Consider the following 15,873-nt stretch of genomic DNA (forward strand, 5'->3'; position numbering starts at 1 on the left):
CTATGGGTTGTGGTCTGATTGTTCTTTATTTTATATCTAGAATCTACTTATGAGTGAGTACATACTATGACTGTCTTTCTGGGTTTGGGTTACCTCACTCAGGATGATATTTTCTAGTTCCATCCATTTGCCTGCAAATTTCATGCTTTCATTGTTTTTCTCTGCTGAGTAGTACTCCATTGTGTATATGTACTACATGTTTTTCATCCATTCTTCCGTTGACGGGCATCTAGGTTGTTTCCAGGTTCTGGCCATTACAAATAGTGCTGCTATGAACATAGCTGAGCATGTATCTTTATGGTATGAATCAGCATTCCTTGGGTATATGCCCAAGAGTGGGATGGCTGGGGCTTGAGGTAGTTCGTTCCTAATTTTCTGAGAAACCGCCATACTGATTTCCACAGTGGTTGTACAAGTTTACATTCCCACCAACAGTGGAGGAGTGTTCCCTTTGCTCCACATCCTCTCCAACATTGACTATCATTGGTGTTTTTGATTGTAGCCATCCTGACAGGTGTAAGGTGGGTATCTCAGAGTCGTTTTGATTTGCATTTCTCTGATGATTAAGGATGTTGAGCATTTCTTTAAATGTCTTTCAGCCATTTGTGATTCTTGTTTTGTGAATTCTCTGTTTAGCTCTTTAGCCCCTTTTTTAATTGGACTGTTCAGTATTTTGATGTCTAGTTTCTTGAGTTCTTTATATACTGTGGAGATCAATCCTCTGTCAGATGTGGGGTTGGTGAAGATCTTTTCGCATTCTGTTGGCTGTCTTTTTGTCTTATTGACTGTGTCTTTTGCCCTGCAAAAGCTTCTCAATTTCGAGAGGTCCCATTTATTAATTGTTGTGCTCAGGGTCTGTGCTGTTGGTGTTTTATTTAGGAAATGGTCTCCGGTGCCAATGCGTTCAAGAGTGCTTCCTACTTTCTTTTCTTTTAAGTTTAGTGTAACTGGATTTATGTTCAGGTCTTTGATCCACTTGGACTTGAGTTTTATGCATGGTGACAGATATGGATCTATTTGTAATCTTGTACATATTGACATCCAGTTATGCCAGCACCATTTGTTGAAGATACTTTCTTTGTTCCATTGTATAGTTTTGGCTCCTTTGTCAAAAACCAGGTGTTCATATGTGCGTGGATTAATGTCAGGGTTTTCAATTCGATTCCATTGGTCCGTATATCGGTTTTTATACCAGTACCAAGCTGTTTTTATTACTATAGCTCTATAGTAGAGTTTGAGGTCAGGGATGGTGATGCCTCCAAAGGTTGCTTTATCGTATAGGATTCTTTTAGCTATCCTGTGTCTTTTGTTTTTCCATATGAAATTGAGTATTTTTCTTTCCAAGTCTGTGTTGGGATTTTGATGGGGATTGCATTGAATCTGTAGATTGCTTTTGGTAAGATTGCCATTTTTACTGTGCTAATCCTACCTATCCATGAGCATGGGAGATCCTTCCATCTAGTGGCTGTTTTGTTCTCTGACCCCAGATAAGTTTATTAGGGTGCAATTTCTTGTATCTCACATTTCATGAGAAATTTTAGAATTTTCATAAATAATAATTTTCCCCCTCTAATTGTAACTGATGAACATAATTGTCTGTGATCCTACAAGATGTTTGAAGTCTTAGACTTGTTAAATTTTTTGCAAAAGAAGAAGTTCCCTTCTGTGACCAGTTGAGATTTTCAGAAACAGTGATCTATATGCATAAATGAAACATTTAGAAGGTAGTTTGACAGGATTATCATGTCCCTTTAACAAAGCAATATTAGTGGCCTCTCTTCTGTGGCCTATTACCTCTCTAGCCACTAGCCACTTGGAAATCAGTTGGTTGTGCCACTAACAGTCATGCCTCATTGCAGTAGTGGACACATTTTGCCTGCCATATTGGTACTATAGCATGCACCATCCATAACCAAACGGGACTGTTAGTAACAGTTCTCCCCCAGTAACCTGGGTGGCTCTTTCCACCACTGAGAAAGCCAGCCGGAAGGGAGGGAGGTTCTAATTTAGTATCAGCTTGATTTCTTATAACTAGCAACAGTCTTTATGGTATGTGGGGACTTGGGCCTCTCTGGGCAACAGCTCCTAAGGAAATAGCCCATCACTCTCACAGGTTTTCATCTAGCATTCTTATGGCTCCTAGACGTGTCCTTTCCCACTCAGTGCAGTATCCTTTGTTTAAATAACATAACTGTTTACCTTATTACTCTCCAGATGTTTTTAGAAATCTGCAAGATACTTGAAGTTTAGCATTATGTAACAAAACCTTTTACAGCAGGTGGGAAAGATGACTGGAGGCCCATTGTCATCCATTCCAAGTGAGTGCCAGTTGGTAGCATTCCACTTGCATGGACCTTTGAATATTTCTTGGGACCTTTGGGCATTATGTTTGATTCTAACCCACATTTCTTTCTATATTAGAAAGGAGTTCTTACAGTTGTAAAAGAATAAACATTTCAGGTAAAAGTGTCTTTTGTGTGTGTGTCACTAGGACAGAGTCATTGGGAGAATCCAGGGAAGACTCAGATGCTCTTGTATGTTGTTGGGGTTATGTGATGTGCTTTTGTGTGTTAGAGAGTAGTGCATGTCCTCAAGCATGTTCTCTGTTTCCATCAAGTAGCCAAGACCCAGTGCTCTGTGTCTACTGCCGCTATGGTCATACCAACCCAGACTGCTTGGGGGTTATAGGAAGTGGAGCCAGTATCATAGTTGGCTGATGGGGAGGGGAATGGATGCAGGAAGACAGGGCAAGGCAGGTGAGGGCATTTTTCAGGGAGAAAAAAAGGTAGAGGGAGGTAATGATGTGTATAGACACATGGAAAGGTATAAAAAAAGTTAGAATTTCAGGGTCCTGGATGAAATATCCAGGGAAGATTGCCCTTTTGTACTGGAATTGGATGAATCATGCCTCTCTGCCTGCTTGTCTGGGTTTATATTGTTTATATGCTGCAGGAAGTAAGTATACAACGAGTTAGTTTTTATATTATGTGTATGTCATGTGCATGTATGTCTGTGTGCCTTGTGTGTGCCTGGTTTCTGCAGAGGCCAGAGGAGGGTGCCAGAATTCCTGGCGTTTGAGACAATTGTAAGCCTCCACATGGGTACTGGGAATCGAATTTAGGTTCTCTGGAAAAGCAGACAGTGCTCTTAACTGCTGAGCCATCTGTCTAGTCTTCCTCCAACAGCTTTCATTCACTCATTCACTCATTCACTCGCTCATTCACTCATTTGTTATGAATGCAATATTCTGCCTGCATGTGTCTCTGCAGGCCAGAAGAGGGCACCAGATCTCATTACAAGTGGTTGTGAGCCACCATGTAGTTGCTGGGAATTGAATTTAGGACCTCTGGAAGAGCAGTCGGTGCTCTTAACCACTGAGCCATCTCTCCAGCCCCTAAAATTAATCTTTTTTTTTTTTTTTTTTTCCAAAGCTGAGGACCGAATCCAGGGCCTTGCGTTTGCTAGGCAAGCGCTCTGTCACTGAGCTAAATCCCCAACCTACTCCAACAGCTTTTTAACATAGCAGTTACAGCTTTGTTTTTTGTTGTTTGTTTGTCTTTGTTTTCTTCTTCTCTCTTATTTTAAGGGGAAGATGGTAGCTGGGCATGTTGGAATGTACCTGTTGTTTTAGCTCTTGGGAAGCTGAAGCAGTAGAATCACTTGAGCCCAAGAGTTTGAGACCAGCCTGAGATTATAGTAATATCCGTCTCAAAATAAGGAAAAACCAAAAAGGAAGGTAGTGAAGAAAGTTCATCATAAGAAGAGGTTATGGCCGCACGGGTGTGGCGCACGCCTTTAATCCCAGCACTGGGAGGCAGAGGCAGGCGGATCTCTGTGAGTTCGAGGCCAGCCTGGTCTACAGAGCGAGTTCCAGGAAAGGCGCAAAGCTACACAGAGAAACCCTGTCTTGAAAAACAAAAAACAAAAAACAAAAAAAAAAGGAAGAGGTTATGGCAGAGACTCTAGGTACTGTTTTCACTTGGGGGAGGTTTGCTAAGTGAGTCCAGAGTCCAGAGACTGGAGTTGATGTTGAACAATTTGGTTTGGATAACAAGATGGGAGTTCTGTTTAGCATGTGGCAGATGTTAAAGATTTTATTTTATTTTGTTATTTTGAGGCAGGGTTTCTCTGTGTTGTCCTGATTGTTCTGGACTTGCTCTGTAGACCAGACTGGCCTCGAACTCAGAGATATCTTCCTGCCTCTGTCTCCCAAGTGCTGGGATTAAAGGATGCGCCACTACTTCTCAGCTTTAAATTTTGTTTTAAGTAAATATATTGATTTATAATAATGGTAGATGTCTATTGAATGCTTGTGTATCATCAATAGTTCTAAACATCATTTTGCCTCATAGAACTCTATGCTGTTCTCTCTCTCTCTCTCTCTCTCTCTCTCTCTCTCTCTCTCTCTCTCTCTCTCTCTCTCTCTCTCTCTCTCTACCAAAACAGACTTTATTTGTTCAGATTAACTCCTCTGTAGCACCAATTCCTTTGGGGGGGGCAGCTGGGTTTTTTTATAGTTACTCTATTTTACTAAGGTTATAATTCTACTAAATTGTAGAGCTGAGATTGCAAGCTAGCCAGTCTGATTGTAAGCCCAGGTTTTGTTTTGTTGGTGACATCTTTCTAGTATGGAGCCATGCTGATCTCATGGTTATTTTTTTCCATTTTGGTTCAAAGAAGGTACTTACATATCTTGTGTTTTAGATCCAGTTTTTAATTAGACGTTTATGAATATTCAATCTGAATACTGTATGAAGTAGAAAACAGAGAATTTGTGTGATGATTGCAGTATTTTACAATAGCGTCTGTCTTCTTTCTTTCTGGACCTTTTGCTGTTGTTGCTCAGGGTTCTAATATTAGAGATGTCATAAAATTTTCACCTTTAAGTTCTTAGTGCATGTGATCTTTTGAATAAGAATGGCCCCCATAGACTCAAATATTTGAATGCTTGGTCTCCGGGGAGTAGCACTATTTAAAAAGGATTAGGAGGTTTGACCTTGTTGGAGGAAGTGTGTCACTTGGGGTGGGCTTCGAAGGCCTATTTTATTGTTGTTCCCCCCTACACACAAGGTTTCCCTGTGTGATCCTGGCTGTCTTGGAACTCACAGAGATCCACCTGCCTCTGCCTCCCCAGTGCTGGAATATAAGGTGTGTGCTACCATGCCTAGCCAAAGTGTAGCCTAGTCTGCCTCTGCTTCCTTCAGCAAATTCTACCAGTGGGTTTTGAAGTTTTTAAAGCCCATACTAGGTTCAGTATCTCTCTGCCTATGGATCAGGACATAGAACTCAGCTACTGCTCCAGTGCCTGCCTGCCTGCATACTGCCATGCTCCCTGCCATGATGATAATGAACTAAACCTCTGAAACTGTAAGCAAGCCCCTAAGTAAATGACGATTTCCCTTATAATAGTTACCTAGGTCATGGAACTACTTCAAAGAAGAACAGTGACTAATACACTACATATTCTTAAAAATGTAAACTTTAAGAAAAGTCAGGCTGATGAGATGTCTCAGTGGATAAAGGCACCCATTGCCAAGCCTGACTATATAAGTTCTCAGTTCAATCCCTAGAACCCACGTGTTGGAAGGAGAGAACTGACTCCCCCAAGTTGTCTTCTCACCTCTGCGAGTGTGCACACACACACCACATACAAATTAAATAAAATAAATATGTTTTTTAAAAAAGTCAAAGCACAATGCTGTTTTTACAGCTGGCAAAATGTAAAATGACCAGTAAATCTTTATAGCATCTACTGCTTGTAGATATCTTCTGCTTAGCTCAGAATGCCTTTTTGTTGTTGTTATTAATGTGTTCTCAGCAGGCTCCTAACATTTTTGCGTCTTTGTGTGTATGACTGATACTTATAACAACTTACAACAGTCTCTCTTCCCCACTGTGGTCTCTCATACCACTAACTTGGCCAGGAGCCCGTCAGTATCCTGTAGAATGGAACTGTTGGGTTTCTGATACCAATTTTCATAAAACAGATGCATTTGTGAGGCACATGGCATTCTTCCCTCCTTATTATAGGTTTTCATTATGAAAACTTTGGCAAACACACAAGTGCTAATAAGTAGATCTCTGGAGTAGAACTGAAGTTATCTAGGTTTTGTAGTTGGTCTTTTTCTGTTCCACAACCAGCTCCCAAATCATGACAAGGGGACTTATTCTTTTTTTTTTTTTTTTTTTTTTGGTTTTTCGAGACAGGGTTTCTCTGTGTAGCTTTGCGCCTCTCCTGGAACTCACTTGGTAGCCCAGGCTGGCCTCGAACTCACAGAGATCCGCCTGCCTCTGCCTCCCAAGTGCTGGGATTAAAGGCGTGCGCCACCACCGCCCGGCGACAAGGGGACTTATTCTTAATTATGAAAGCTCCGACCTATAGCTTAGGCTTGTTTCTAAATGGCTCTTATAACTTATGCATTTCTATTCATTTACTTTCTGTCTCGTGCCTTATTACCTTTACTCTGTACTGCCCACATTGCTTCCTCTGAGTCCTGGCACCTTCTTTTTCCCACTGTCCTGTGTGCCTGAAAATCCTGCCTAGGTATTGGCCATTCAACCAGTCTGAGTGACAAATTCTCACAGTGTACAAAAAGATTATTCCACAACAAGGTTTCATGATACAGACATCAAAATGCTCAAACTTCTTTCTCTGAGACTTTTTGTGTTTGTAGTGATGGGATCAAACCTAGGGCTTGCTCGCGTCAGGCAGTCACTATTACTGCCATATCTCCTTGGAGTCTCAGTCAGTCTCCCCTCCCTGCCCCCCATCTGACCTGGAGTTCACACTTGTGTGTAGAAGCCAGAGGTAAGCCTTGGGTGGTGTTGCTCATGTACTATCCACTTTGTTTTTTGATACAGGGTCTCTTATGGGGACCTCGGTCTTGCTTGTTAGACTAAACTGGCTGACTAGAAAGGCCCCAGATATCTGCCTGTCTCTGCCTCCCTAGTGCTGAGATTGTAAGTACCCACGACCACTCCAAACATTTTACAAGAGTGCTGAGGATTGAACTCAGGCTCCTAGCCTGCAAAGCACTTTACTGAATGAACTATTTCCTCAGCTTTCCTTGATGCATTCATTCTTGGTGGTCAGTAGTAGCCTTGTGGCTTCCACTGGATTCTGTGAGTTTTCATCTTATTTGTTCTATATTACATTAAGGGAAAGGGAGAGGGAATATGGGCTTCTCTGTTCACAGCTGTGTAGGCAAAGTAGGTACAAGTGCCTGGCAGCAGCTTGTTGATAAGCATGAACACACATCACATACTGTGGGGTCAGGAACTGCCTTCATGGGAAACTGGCTGATGTGGTGACCAGGCAGATGCCCTATGCTGTTGTGATAATATAGGGACTGTCTGGGAAAAAAGCTGTTAGCTTGGAAAGGCCGGAAACTTACATTTGTCCATAAATCAAAGTGTCATTGTACCAATCAAATTCAAAAGGACTGTATCTGGTGGCACAGGCCTATAATCCTAGCTATTCACTAACCTGAAGCATGAGGATCACAAAATCAAAGGCTAAATCAGGACAGTTTAGTGAAGTTGTGTTGTAGTCAGGTTTTCTATTGCTAGGAAGTATGACCACTGCAACTCTTACAAAGGAAAACATTTTAATTGGGGTGGCCTACAGTTCACAGGTTTAGTCCATTATCATCATGGCAGGACATGGCAATGGGCAGGCAGATGTGGTGCTAAAGAAGGAGCTGAGAGCTCTACATCTTGACTCACAGGCAACAGAAGTTTTCTGCCTCACTGGGTGTGCCTTGAGCATACATGAGACCTCAAAGCCTGCCTCCACAGTGTTACACTCTTCTTCCAAAAAGACCACATCTACTCCAACAAAGGTCATACCTCCCATTAGTGCCACTCCCTTTGGGGACCATGTTCTTTCAAACTACTGTAGGCTGTATATTTTTTCTTTTAATGTAGAAAGATAGCTATGGGTATATATAGCTCAGTAGTAGAGCACTTGTCTAGCATGGCAAGGCCAAAATTCAATCTTTCAGTTTTAAAATAAAATACAATACAGAATAAAATAAAAATAAAAGATAGAGGAAAACCAAACAGCAAACAAATCAAAAGAGTAGATTCTATGAGTTTTCATCTTATTTGTTCTATATTAAATTAAGGGAAAATCACATACTTGTTGGTGGCTGGAAATATGTCTTCCCTTGTGAGTCTAAGGGAAAGTCAAATTAACATGTACATGTTTCATTTAACTCTCTGCTATCAGAGCTCATTCTAGTCATAGCTGAGTTGTACAGAGTTTTGTTTGAGGCAGCGTCTTATTCTGTGGCCTAGGTTGGCCTCAAACTACTGATCCTTCTGTCTTAGCCTTTCTGTTGCTAGGAATTACATAACTGTGCTCCCATAACTATGTAGCTTTTGTTTTTCTTTCCTAGCCTTAAAAGGGTGTTTATAGAAGAAGGGCTACAGGCTGTACTTGTCTTTGTTCCTGCTTAGTGACTGTCCTTTTCAATCTCCTTATGATGGCCAGTCCAACTGCTTAAATAATTGATTTGCTCATCTTTTCTGTAATTACATTTCCTGTGAATATTGACAGGGTTGTTTAGCCTAGGTCATTATAGCCCAGGACATTAGTGGCCAGTGCATGTAGAGTTTGGGTTGTCAGATGAGTTCTGTGTGCCAGACTCCTGCTAGCAGCACAGATGTCTTCCCTTTTCACACTGGGAGGGATCTGTAGTAGTTAGGAGGAGAAGGGTAGAAGGAAGAGTGCCACATAATACTCTGCTATGTAGTTTAATGGTTGAAATAACAGTAAGGCTCAGACAAGGGACTTGAGTATGTGTGTGGTTATTTTTCTGGTTCATGAGTCTAGATTCTGGGCTTGGAAGCCTTCGGCACTGGGCTGAACTCATCTGAAGGCTTGTTTATGCTTAGATGTGTGGTCGTGCTCACTGTTATGCTGTTGATTGGAACATCTGCAGCCTCTTGTGTGAATGGGGCTCCTCATCCATGGTGGCCAGGCAGTACTGTGGTAGCCAGTATGGCAGAGGGGCAGTGCTAATGCCATAGTTTGGGTGTAGCAGAAATCTTAAAAGTTCTTTTTAATAAAATCAAACCTGAAGCCAGTTATTGGGGTGAAAGCTGGAAGATCAGAGCAGCAGAACAAGCCACAGCTTCCTCACCTCGACAGTTCCTCAGCTGATCCTGTTTCCTTAGACTGGAAGCTTCTCAGTCCTCAACCAGAATGAATCTCAGCTGAACTGCTGCTCAAAGCCTAAAAGCTTAACCAGCCAAATGCTTCTAGTTTCTGGTCCTCATGCCTTATAAACCTTTCTGCTTTCTACCACCACTCCTGGGATTAAAGGCTCGCTTTCTAGGATTAAAGGTGTGAGTCACCATGCCTGGCTGTTTCCAATGTGGCCTTGAACTCACAGAGATCCACCATTTTCTAGCCTTCGTATCTAGTGGCTGTTCTGTCTCTGACCCCAGATAAGTTTATTAGGGTGCACAATATTTTGGGGAACACAATACCACCACACATGGGACTTATTGCACCATATTCTCTTGGCCTGTGCACTTATGGGGTCCATCAGCGTGAAGGTGAGAGAACATAGACCCCAGTGTCTGGGTACGATTGCTGGGGGGATACCCATAGAGGAATATATCTTAGTCCTGCCTTTTTGGGGAAAGTGCAGTGAGTGACTGAATGAAGCCTTGTTAGAGGCAGGGGGTGGGGTCAGGGGGGTGGAGAGTTTGTTTCTTAGTAGAAAGGCCAGTGAAGGGTTAAGTAGATGGGAAAGGAATCTGTTCTGGATTTTAAAATTCCTTAAATGTAATTTCTGGGGCTACTTTGGATATCAATTATATATTCCAAATTTAGGAATGGACTCTTTTTTTCTGCCAAGGGAAAAAACAAAAAGACAAAAGGGGGGAAAATCTCAGACAATGAAAGGGTTCTTCCCCCCACCCCCACTCCTTTGATAATTAGCTGGTGAAGCTGGTGTGTGGAGACTTAGGGGAAGAAGAGTGCTTTGGGTCTCTGTGATTGCTGAGCTAAAGATGCTCCTCTTTTTGAGAACTGTTTACATCTTGCATATTTCCTTGGTACTCTTGAGGAGGTGCTAACTCTAACCTGTGAGCACCCAGCTAAACTGAGGCAGAAAGAAGTCAGTGGCAAGCCAGAATTTGACTCTTTTAGTTGGGGTTTTATTGCTGTGAAGAGACACCATGATCACAGCAACTCTTATAAAGGGAAACGTTTAAGTGGGTCTGGCTTACAGTTCAGGGTTTAGTCCATTACCGACCTGGTGGAGCACAGCTGCATGTGGGCAGACCTGGTGCTGGAGAGAGAACCGGGAATTCTACATCTGCTTTGGCAGGCAGGAGGAAGAGAGTCCCTGAGTCTGGCTTGAGCACTTGAAGCCTCAAAGCCCATCAAAGCCCACCCCCAGTGACACACTTCCTCCAACAAGGCCATACTTCCTTATAGTGCCACTCCCTAGGAACCATAGGGCCATTTTCATTCAAACCAACACATTGACATTTTTCTTATTTTTAGTAGACCCCAAAGTCTCTGCTCTCTGATAGAGAAGGTGATCTTTGCCCTGTATGTGAAGAAAGTCCAGCTGGCTATGCCCTCTGTATAGGGATAAGAGTGTCCTCTTCACCACCACCCACCCCTTCCCCCCACTGTAAAATGCTGAGATCATACTCAGCTGTAAAATCCCCAGAACAAGTTTACAGAGTGCTAGAAGTTTCCCTTCCTTAATGTTTCCTGCTCTGTGGCTATCCTTGAGGATGGGTAGATATGCAAAAGCTGACCTGTTCCCTAGAACAAATAGTGGATAGAAATACTTGGAGGCCAAAGTGCCAAGGGTGTCAATTCCCTGCAGAAACATTTTCTTGACTTCCTCCCATTCTTCCTTTCAGAGGAATTTATTCAGCCACTCTTATCTTCCCACCTTGCCCTGTTGATAAGGAATCCTATGTCCTGATCTCTCCTGAACTGGCTTAGACTTCTTTAAACCAAGACCCATATAGCAGTTATAGTTGGCTTTCTCTGCATTTGCCTGATCTTTAAGGTATATAACCAGATGTGTCGATGGCTTCAAGAGAAGGTGGGAAATCATATGTGAAGGGGTGGGACAAAGCTTGGAGGGTCCTGGCAGACAAGCTTGAAGATGGAGAGTGGCCTGGAGTCTTGTATACACCTATCTGTGAGTTCTAACACTTTCTGGAAAGTCCTAGTCAGTAGCATCAGATGCCAGAGTTGAATCTGTGAAACAGCAGGATTTTGAATCCATGTGCTGTGGTTGAGCTCTGTGGAGCAGGAACTCCTAGTACTAGAGGGATTTGCCCTTGGGACAGAACTAGTTTTAGGACCGTTACTGGAGTCATGTGCCCCTGGCCTCCCTCACAAGCTAGCTTTTGCCATTCTTGTAGAAGAGCCAAGTTGATAATGAAAAACAGAAAAAAAAAAATTAAATGTGGCCAAATTGGGAAGAGATCTAGTGACCCAGGGTCCTAAAATGACTGTGAATGTTTAAGGCAAGAGATATGGATAATTCAGCAGTCAAGATGTGGTCCTGGTCAGGATGGATCATTATCGACCCATCATTGTCTTGGTTCCAGTCTTCCTTCAAGGGAGGGCACAGTGGGGGCTGACCTCCCCCATTCCCACTGTTTTGAAGACCTTGAAGCCATTTAAATTTCAGTAACTTTAAGGATTTTACATTTGTCTGTTTGAGAGGTCTCACTGTTTAGCCCTGGGTGGCTTGGAACTCAGAGATCCTCCTGCCTGTCTGCTTCCTGGGTGCTGGGATTAAAGGTGTGCACCACCACACCTGGTAGGATTTTAGTTTTACCTTCATGTAAGGATATTTTTTGTGGTTAAAATGGTTATTGGTGAAATTATTAAGGCCACCCCACGTAGTTAAAAGGGAGATTTATTTAGTGGCCTAACTTACAAATGAAGGGATAGGTAGGTGCAGGGTCTGGGAAAGACACAGCGCAGTCCGGCAGTGTTCTCTGGAGAACTCTGCTTGGTCTACCTCCAGTGTCCAGCGTCCAAGACACAAGTGGCGTATCCGGATCTGGTCTTCAGGGCCCTCTCTTGGCCCCGCCTTGTAGGCGTGATAGTTAAACGAAGCCTCAATGGGGGTTGGAACTTCCAGACCAAAGCTGGAATGGCTACCCACTACAAACGGTGATACTGAGATGAGAAATTCTTCTTTTGGGTTGTATACTATGTTCTTGGTAGGGCCAATGAAAATAGCAAGAAGATATTTCTACCCAGGCTATTCATGTGTCTTACAGGAAGCAGGCTCAGCCAGCCTTTTAGTCACTTTTCATAGCACAGCTTTCTGGTGAGCAGAAGAGTCCTGGGATGAGATGATGTTATCTTCTAACCTGTTCTGCTTGGACATCGTCTGTTTGTGGCTTTCTCAGCCTGGCCAGTAGAGAGGATGTGGCTGCTGTGCTGGCCTAGCTTATGACCAAGTCCTTCTTTTGCTTCTCTCCAGCCTTTTTTGTTTTTGTTTTCTTTTTTGTTGTTGTTGTTGTTGTTTTCCAGACAGGGTTTCTTTCTCTAGCTTTGGAGCCTGTCCTGGAACTCAAGCTGTAGACTAGACTGGCCTCGAACTCACAGAGATCTACCTGCCTCTGCCTCCCAAGTGCTGGGATTAAAGTTGTGCGCCACCACTGCTGGGCTCTCTTCAGCTTTTTAGTAATCATCGGAGATTCTGTGCAGAATCAGGAAACTTTCACTAACCCCACCCCCCCAAGAACTACTGTTATTAGTTGGCTGACAAAATACTCAGTTGATAGGCAGGTTATGCTGTGGTAGATTAAGGCATTGAAGAATAAAATGATTGCATTTGAAGGGATGTTGGAAAAGAATATTAGAATATTCCTGGTGTCACACAAAGAGACACATCAACAAAGTGAAAGTAACTTGGCAAGATAATTTTGCTTTTGCAAAGGGTACCCAACAATCCAAACTAAATAATGAGTGAGTGCACAGGAGTGGAGATTTTATTTAGCTTTTGTCCTAATGTAGGCCGGTGACTGTGTTTCAGTCCATTTGTGGGAGCTCCACCTCACAATATGATGTGATTGACTAATTCATAATCAGCACAAAAGGAAAAAGGGCATGATAGAACCAAATTTCAGGAATGTCTGGTGTGGAGCGAGGGTTGGGTGTACAGGCAGGGAGAGTTTCATAGACTGCAAACTCTTTGGTGGGCTACTCATCTTTGATCAAAGACTCTTTCTCATAGGAACTACTCTTCTAGATGACTTTTTGCAGAAGTTGAGTTCTTGTCTCTAATGGATTGTTGACAGGGCAGATTACAGAATGCCATAGTGTACTGTGGACAGCAGGATCAGTTGTCACCTTTTCAGTGTGTTAGTTCTTCTGTGACAGCCAACCTTGGGAGGTGTCAGAGCTGTGCTTTATTAAGGTAGAGCAGCTAGGGCAGTGTTCTTAGTTGCAGTTGGTCAGGGTAATTCGTGCTTGGAACTTGCATCAGTCCAAGTCCCTATTTTGGTGTCAGGTTCCCTGGTAGCTGCAGAGCAGCTCTCCTCTCTTTGGGGTATACCAAAGACTGTTGTTCTTCCCTGTCTGTAAAATTGTAGTTTACAAAGTTAAGCCAGCTGTGAGTGGAGACTCTAATTCTGCATTTGGGAGGCTGAGGAAGTAGGATTGCAAGTATGAGGCCAGCCCTGGGCTACATGGTAAGACCCTGCCTCAAAAGCAAAACAGAAATGCAAAAAATGTGTGTGGGGAATGGCGGTGGTGGGAGTTATTTAAATTTAAATACTAGTATTTTCATAGACTTTTGTCTCTGAGTAAATTTAATACACATTATCCTAAGTCCATCTACTCCTTGTTTGTTTTTGTTTGAACTTTAGGAATCTTGCAAAAGGCAGCATCTCAGTTTCTATTTTTCTCTTCCTTAGACTTTTTTTTTTTTTTTTAAGTAAAATCCAAAATCAGCAGTTTGGCAGAAATAGATGGGCAAATAGCCAGAAGGCTGACATGGGGAGCTTTACCTGAAGGGGTGCTCTGGCTTTCCCTCTGTGCAGGAAGATGTCCTGTTTGTTAGGTGATGTCAGATGTGCGTGATGTGCAGATACAACGAAGGAATGCAGGAGCAGGCAGTTAAATGCCAGGAATGCTTGGTCATTTTCCTGGAAAAGTAGCATTTGACCCTTTAATAAATTTGAAGTTAATGATATATGGAAATTTTTAGTTTAATGATATGTACTGTCTAATATAGAAAAGTATCTTTTTAAAAAGCATCTTGAATCTATTGTGAAATTTAGGTTAACTGTATTTTAACAAATTATATTTGATGCAAAGTTGTTTTATGTTAGATTTGATAAATAGGTACTTGTAACTTTTCTGTCATTCATGAGGAAAGTTCATTCAATTGAAATGCTATGTATATGTTGTCTTTATTTAAAAACAATCAGTCCCTGGGGCCCACATGATAGAAGGAGAGAACTGACTCCTTCAAGTTGTCCTCTGATTTCTGAAGGCATGAATGCACCACACAAACAGACACACAATAAATGTTAAAAAAAGAAAGCAAGAAAAGGAAAGCAACGTTTTAGGGTTAGAAATATCTCCGGAAGGTCTCTCTTTAGAGGGCTGCATCAGTTTGATCACTCAGTCAGTAAGGGTGCTTGCTGCATGAACCTAATGACCTGAGTTGTATTCCTGGATACAACTGTAGAGGAGAAAAATTTAATTTTGAAAGTTATCCTCTGAACTCTGTCTGTGTGCCATGCACATGTGTGCCTATACCCACATATACAACACATATACTATAATAGTAAAAAGAAATGTTTATAATATTTATTTATTTTATGCAATGCCTGTTTTGCTTGCGTGTATCACCTCCGTATCGTGTGTGCAGTGCCTGCAGAGACCAGAAGAGAGTGTCAGATCCCCCGGGACTGCAGTTACAGATTGTTGTGAGCTATCATGTGGGCACTGGGAATTTAACACAGGTCCTTTGGGATCAAACCTGCCTCCTCCAGAAGAGCAACCAGTGCTCTTAGCTACTGAGCCACCTCTCCAGCTTCTGGATGAGCAGTTTTGACAAGTATAGGTCACCTGTTTTTTATAGGGCGTCTCAATTTGAATTTGCCATGCATTTTTGTGTAATTGGTTCCAGGTTATAACATCATGCAGGAAACTGCAAAAGTGTGTGAATTGTGTCCATCAAGTTCATCAAGTAAGGTCCTGACTTTGTCAAGATTGGTTTTTCCATATAGTTGAGGTAATTGTCTTTGTTTTTTTTTGTTTTGTTTTGTTTTGTTTTTGGTGTTGTTTTCAAATGGTGTTTATTTTTACTCTTTTTTGAGGGGCCTACCATCTAGTTCTCAAATAAATCACACACACAAAGGCTTATTATTACTTACCATTGCCCGGCCTTAGCTTGGCTTAGTTCTTACCAGATTTCCTTAAATTATCCCATCTATCTTTGGCCTTGGGGCTTTTCTCATTCTCTTACTTCTGTAAATCTTACTTTTACTATGTGGCTTGCTGTGTAGCTGGGTGCCTGGCCGCTGGGTCCTCCTCCTTCTCTGGCTAGTTCTTTTCCTCTTCCTTCTCCCAGATTTCTCCTTCTATATATCTTCTCTACCTGTCAGCCCTGCCTATCCTTTCTCCTGCCTTGCTGTTGGCTATTTGGTTCTTTATTAGACCATCAGTGTTTTAGACAGGCACAGTAACACAGCTGCATATAAACATAAACAAGCCGGGCGGTGGTGGCGCACGCCTTTAATCCCAGCACTCGGGAGGCAGAGCCAGGTGGATCTCTGTGAGTTCGAGGCCAGCCTGGGCTACCAAGTGAGCTCCAGGAAAGGCACAAAGCTACGCAGAGAAACCCTGTCTCGAAA

General features: G+C 42.4%; 1 protein-coding gene across 19 annotated transcripts in view; it reads left to right on the forward strand.

Annotated features, from left to right (window-relative positions):
- The window catches only part of Ehmt1 (euchromatic histone lysine methyltransferase 1), a 174,022-nt gene that overhangs the window by 49,248 nt on the left and 108,901 nt on the right, over positions 1-15,873 (forward strand). Inside the window, exon 2 of one of the 19 annotated variants that reach the window (XM_076569292.1) lies at positions 15,147-15,251. The exons of 16 other annotated variants lie outside the window; for them this stretch is intronic. The gene's annotated coding sequence lies outside the window, so the exon portion shown is untranslated. Of the gene's footprint in view, positions 1-15,146; positions 15,252-15,873 lie in introns of those variants that run through there. 2 more of the 19 variants (XM_042275190.2, XM_042275193.2) reach the window with 2 other exon arrangements.

This window comes from Peromyscus maniculatus, chromosome 4 (assembly GCF_049852395.1).
Source record: "Peromyscus maniculatus bairdii isolate BWxNUB_F1_BW_parent chromosome 4, HU_Pman_BW_mat_3.1, whole genome shotgun sequence".
NCBI classification, from domain to species: Eukaryota; Metazoa; Chordata; class Mammalia; order Rodentia; family Cricetidae; genus Peromyscus; species Peromyscus maniculatus.